This window comes from Triticum aestivum, chromosome 6D (genome assembly GCF_018294505.1).
Source record: "Triticum aestivum cultivar Chinese Spring chromosome 6D, IWGSC CS RefSeq v2.1, whole genome shotgun sequence".
Lineage (NCBI taxonomy): Eukaryota > Viridiplantae > Streptophyta > Magnoliopsida > Poales > Poaceae > Triticum > Triticum aestivum.
The window spans coordinates 361,424,659-361,431,366 of record NC_057811.1 but is presented as its reverse complement, the minus strand read 5'-3'; positions in this window follow the sequence as shown (position 1 = coordinate 361,431,366).

Genomic DNA, 6,708 nt, shown 5'->3' with positions numbered 1-6,708 from the left:
AAAGGGTACACCACTAGGGCGGAGGCGGAATCTAGATACGCGCGCTATCTAGCGGGAGAGAGGAGGGAGCGTTGGAGGAACCGGATGAAGACCAGTTTCATCGCGATGATGCTCATCATGATGACCGCAGCTCTCTTCTATGTGATGGTAGTTTAGATGATCGATATCGACTTGTAATGTGAAGACAAACTCGCTACTCGCGGTCTCGAGACTTGTAATGTTCTATCTTTGTTCGGTCTTTTGAATTCGGAGACTAATATGATGAATTGTATTCGGAGACTAATCTTCTATTGTATTCGATGAATCTGCTGTTGCTGTGTGGTGCTGCTTATATTCTGTCCAATAATATATTTTGTAATCTATGCAAAAATCAGAAAAGAAAAAAGAATCCCTAATATACATACTAATGGCGCATCACACCGCAGTGCGCCATTAGTATGCCAAAGGATACTAATGGCGCATCACCCCGCAGTGCGCCATTAGTATGCCAAAGGATACTAATGGCGCATCACCACGCGGTGCGCCATTAGTATGGCTAGGCACATGGGTAAATATGGCCCCCTGGGAGGCTTACTAATGGCGCACCGTGGCCTATACTAATGGCGCACTTCCTGGTGCGCCATTAGTATACCAGATACTAATGGCGCACTAGTGGTGCGCCATTAGTAAAAAATACTAGTGGCATGGTGCTAGTGGCGCACCAGTAGTGCGCCATTAGTAGGCAAAACTGGTGCGCCACTAGTAAGCCTTTTTCTAGTAGTGGTGCTAGAGGGGTTGTGTGATGGAGAGAGATCTAGAGCGAGAGAAAGACCCTCTTTCTACTCCTAATTGTTAGATTGATAAAGGATATTTTTTTGAGAACACAAAATCATAGCAGTACAGAGACGTACTCCCTCCTTTCCAAAATAGATGACTCAACTTTGTACTAACTTTGAAACGGAGGGAGTACAAATCCTAGGCAGGCTAGTTTGGCCTAGTGGGTTTCAGTGATATGATGTGCTATAGTGCCGTCCAGTCTTTGCGTGTGGTAGCAGTATTGCGGGTACATTAAGTTTTCTTGAAGAAGCGGAATTCAACGAAGTCATGATGGTTCCTTCGTCCGACCAACTTACAGTGGGAAGGGTTGGGCCTGCGCTACGACCGGGGTGGACCAGGATAATTTTGTGCATGGCAGGTGAAACACGGCAGCCCAGTGAACTTGGCATGTGCACAACTCCCTCCTTCCTCATGTAGTACTACCATTGTGTTGACTATAAGGTTGGCTATAAGCACAAAAAAATACACTTCCGTGATGATACGTGTTTGTCATAGTAGGTCACTTTTTTGTCATGCATGTACATCCATAACGATTTTATGACAAAATCAAGATAGTCATACCTGTGCTGCCGTAGAAGTGTTCCATGACATTACCAAAATTATCATCACAGAAGTGTCCACTTCCATGATGATAAATCGCGCTTCATGGAAGTGCTTTCGTCAAGGGTGACCGACACGTGGAATCCACCGTAACGGGTCGCCGTTAAGCTATCGGGTTCCGGTTTGGATCCGATAACCCGTTAACAGCCCCGACCAATGGGGATTTTCCACGTGTAAAATTCTCATTCGCCGGATAATGCACGTGTCAGCTAATCGTTGGGACAGATGTCATTCCTACAATGGACGGAAGACGCCTATGATATGTCGACATGTGGCATAGCCCAACAGTGGCCCATTTTAGGTAAAAAGGCCGGCCCAGCTAAAGGCCCACCATGTTTTTTTAGACACTCGTGGGCTGACCCGTTAATAACCTGCCATGTTTTGGGTCAAATTGAGGCCCATACTAGATCAAGCCCGTTCACAGCCTGCCGTGTTTTGGGCCAAATTACAGCCCATATCGGATTAGGCCCGTTAACAGGCCACTGTTCTTTTGGGCCCATTCTAAGACAGGTTTGTATTTCAGCCTGTTAAATACCTGTTTACCAGTTCGGCCCGATAATAATTTTGGCCTGTTAGCGGCCCGTGGTGCATCTGGGGCATTGTCGGCCTGGTTTAACTTTAGGCCATTTAACGGCCCATGCAAAACTGGGGCTATTTCTTGTCTGAAGTAACTTTAGGCCTCTTAACGGCCCGTAGTCTTCGTGGATAAATTTTAGCCCAACTAGCCTATCGTCCTGTTAATGGCCCGTGTAACAATTGGGCCTAATTACAGCCCACTTTGAATTCGGCCTGCTTATAGCCCATCTGATAACGGCCCATGTCACTTTTGGGCCTATGGCCCGCATGGATACTGGCCTGCTTAAAGCCCATAATTTTATTGGGCCAAACAGGCCCGAGATATATTTTGGCCTGTTAACTGCTCGTCCTATTTGGGCCAAACATGGGCCTTAGGCAATTTCGGCCTGTATTGGCCTGTGAATTGATTGGCTCAACGCTAGCCTAATCTAGGCTTTAGCCTGTTAAAAGCCCATGGTATTCTCTAGCCCAGTTGGCCAGAACTTTACTCAGCCTGTTAAAGGCGGGAAACTACTATAGGTTTAGACCTACTAATGGCCCAAGTTGATTATAGGCCCACGTTTTGGCCCATATGAGTAACGGGCCGGCCTGTAGACCGACAACACTGAGATCCACTGAACCTTCCACTGAGATCCACTGAACCTTCTGGCCTTTTCTCAAAAAAAAACTGAACCTTCCGGCCTAAATTACAGCATACCGACCAAAGAATAAGCCTAGACTATACAATCAAGAAATTATGGCATATTACATCCACTGGGAATCAAAGTTCGCTACCAGTGATAATAAAGCGCAACGTGACCGCGGATTACATACATTGGGCATCAAAGTTCGCCACCAGTGCATATAAACGCGCCGACAAAAGAATATACACAACTGAGAGCACTTCAGAAGGCACTAGGCCTGGCCAGGACGGGCCCCATAAGCAGCCGAACAAGCTGATGAGACCTCGGTTGTGTCAATGATAGATGATCCATCCCTAGTTGTATGGCACCATAGTGCGCAAGGCAGTCCTCTGACATCTTCATTGCATCTTTGGCTTCAAGTCGGAGCTGAGCTGAAGCAAGCCTTTCTGCTTTAAGTTGAGACTGAAGAAGTTGAACTGATTGAGGCAGTGACTACACAGAGGATGTCCCACACCTGCTGGCGAGTAGCTTCAACTAACTGTCTTCATCAAGACAAGACCTTGGGGTCATCTTGCTGTCCTCAAGATGGTTTGGCTCACTATCTTCCCTAAAGTTCTGCCTGGCATAAGAGATATGACTCTGAAAGAGAAACAAGGAGACATGTAACAGGTTTCACAATTATATAAGCAAGTAAATGGATCTATTCTGCATAAGGAACATGTTTTTACAACTACAATTTAAAACTGGTAGTTGTTGCAAACATCCAATCAGATGTAAACAGAAAAGTAAACAGCAGTGGAGGAAATGACGCCTATCCAAATCTATACTAGAACAAAGTTTGAAGGCTTGAGAAGGATGAACTTACATTACATGTTAACACGGGCTGGACAAAGCCCTTCTCCATGTTGATGGAAGGATAATTCAATAAATTCCCCAAAGAAAATTCTTTATAAGCATTGCCATTATTCTACATTTTGCAAAGAGTAAATATAGATCAAATAATATTGGAAGAAACATAGGATAATGAAGCTCAGGTGGAGACTAATGATACATAATCAAATAGCAATTAATTAAGTACAACGTTATAAGGCAAAAGGTACTGACAAGAGGAATGCAGACATCAACGTGTGCAGTGGCATTGGCTCTATTCAACATTTTGGTAAGAGTAAATGTAGATATGATAATTTGGAGAAAGTGGAGGGCAGGGCAGATAAGATGTAGAGTAATGCTAGACAATCAACTATCTCTCAATGCAAGTACAGTAATACCACTACCGTCCGTTATTACTTGTCGCTCAAATGGATGTATCTAGCACTATTAAGTCCTAAATACATCCAATTGATCAACAATTAATTCGATAGAAAGGGAGTACATGACAACATGTACTTACATGAGCAATTCAAAACTTCATAACCATTGTGTTAATTCTACATTTATCTAAGAGTAAATATAGATCTTATAATTTCAAGCAAAGGGAGGATAAAGAAGCGAATATTTAAAGTGATGCTACATAATCGAACAACAATGAGTGTAAGTATGCTGACAAAGGGCAAGAGGTGCTGACAAGAGCAATGCAGAGCCCAGTGTTGTTGTGAGATCCTATGATCCTTTGAGCAAGGAGATTCATCTGAAATTAGTTTTCATACAAGAGAGAAGGTAAGGCACATGCAGAAATTTAGGAGTTCAAATTTTGAATTGATATCATAGAAAGTACCTGATGCTCGGCTCTCAGTAGTTCTAATAGGGGTTTAGCCAGTGGAGTAGGGGTAACGTGTGGTACAGTTGGTCCTGTGTTTTTTGTGGCTGCTGATCTATCTGATTTAACAGGTATCACTACCTTTTCCAAATACCTAGTTTGTACTCCTTGAGGATATGCACTCACCCTCTTCCTTTTGGACATCTATTACGAAAGAACAACATTTGGCTGGAAAAACATAGTATGACAACACATGGAATAGGTACAGAAAATGGATAGGTATGGCATATACTCATATATGATGTTTAAACTAAGTAGATGGTGTAACAAAGTAGAAGTAATGCAAGAGGTCAGATGCAAAATATGTGTGACCAATACAACCTTGCCAAGTTAGAGCAAGCACCTTCATGGGTGAATAAGATAGGCCATCCTCCACCATGCCAAGTTTGTTAGCTAGTGTATTGCTCCGCAATATTCCTCTCGTGTGCCCATTCTCATATTCATTTTGATAATGTTCAATACCTGACATGCATGAAAACATAAAAACAAGTGAGATTATCTTTGTAATGTAGAGGTGATTCTAATCCAATACTGCCTCCCTGTAAACCCCTTTGTGCTATCTCTGCAATTCTTATGAGAGATGCCATGCATGCTGTAATTTGGTATGTGCATTAATATAATGTGGCCTACTACTCAAAATATGAGAGCTCTAGAAGTGATGATACTTCGAAGATGACAGCTTCAACATATAGTAAGGAAGAACAAGTCGACCTGACCAAACAGATTCAAAATATACTAAGGGAGAACAACTCGACCTGACCAGTCGACCGCAAATGTCTCTGCTACTCTTCCCAACAAGGAACATACTTATTAAAGAAGGGAAGAGGATCATCTTCAAGAAGAGAAGAAGAGCAAGCAGATTGAAGATATTACAAGTCTTTCTATACAATGTCGGTTGCCCACCCATGATGAACCAGAGCGCACAGAGAAATAGTATTCCTTCCGGTCTCTCCATATGTGGCTCACATGCATTTCAAAACTAAAGTAGGAACATTTAGCTAACCAATTAAACATCTCTCAGTTTTACTAATATCATCATAATATCAGATTTGAATTTGTACAACTAAGCTTGTTTAGCTCGATGGGTGGAGCAGTGCTATCACGACACGAACCACGTAGGTTGATCGTGGTCATCATAAAATGGGGAAACCGTAAGCATGATGAGTATAGTGTTGACTGTGGCAGTGGGATGGCAGATCTGAAGCTGCAAACCGCGCAAAGGGTAGTTAGCAACCGATGTTTGCTTTGAAATAACAACTAGGATTTGGTATGGACAAGAAAGTACAGTCAACAAGTGACAAAGAAATGCAATTCCGTTGTCTCTCTATATGTCGTGACATGCATTTGGAAACTCAAGTGGGACCTTTAGCTAACTAATTAAATGTGTCTGTTAACTAATATCAGTATCATATCACAATCATATTTGAATAACTAAGCTTTGGAATTTTGAGTGTTGTGTTGTTTAGCTTGAAGGTTGGAGTAATTCTAGTACGACAGAAAGCACCTACACAGATCATAGTAGAGTAGATAAAAGGAGAAAACCCTAAGCATCAAGAGTAAAATCAGGAAAGTGGAACTAGCTGGACCAGTGGGTGGCGCACATTCTTTTCGAAACGAATATAGGAACATTAGGTAACCAATTAAACATTCTCTGTTTTAGTGATATGAGCATCATATCAGATTCGTATTTCAACACCTAAGCTTTGGAATTATGAGTGGCATATTGTTTCGCTTGATGGGTTGAGGTCTTGAGGAGCAGTGCTAGCACGACATGAAGCACCTACGATGATGGTAGTGAATATAAAGGGGGAAACCATAATCTTTACAAGTATAGTGACCGTGCCATGGTGGATCTTAAGGTGCAAACCGGACAAAGCTACTTCGCAACCAATGTTTGCTTTCTACTAGCCACTACGATTTGGTACGGACAAGAAAAGTACAGTAAACAATTTACGATCTATTTTCCGGGTGAGATCAATAACTTAAGCACATATGGAAGAGTACCACCTCTCTTGTGACGCCATGTAGGCCCCTGCTGATACGTTGAGGGTGTTCCGGGTGCGATGGCTGTCAGCGGCGGGGAAGAATACTTTAGACGGCAGACGGCCGGGTCGGGGGATAAATCCTGTTGGCATGGACGAGGCGGTCATAGGAGCAGCAACGGCAAGGTGGACGACGGCGCCGATGAAGCAAGAGGACGTGATGAAAGGATCCTGGTCCGGCACCGTGGATGAGAGACGCCCATCTCTTGCAGTGGACGACGGGGTAGGGGTAGTGGCTCCGGCAAGGTGCAGGATAGGGTGGCGGACGGAGGAGCCTTGCCGCAGTGGGGAGGTT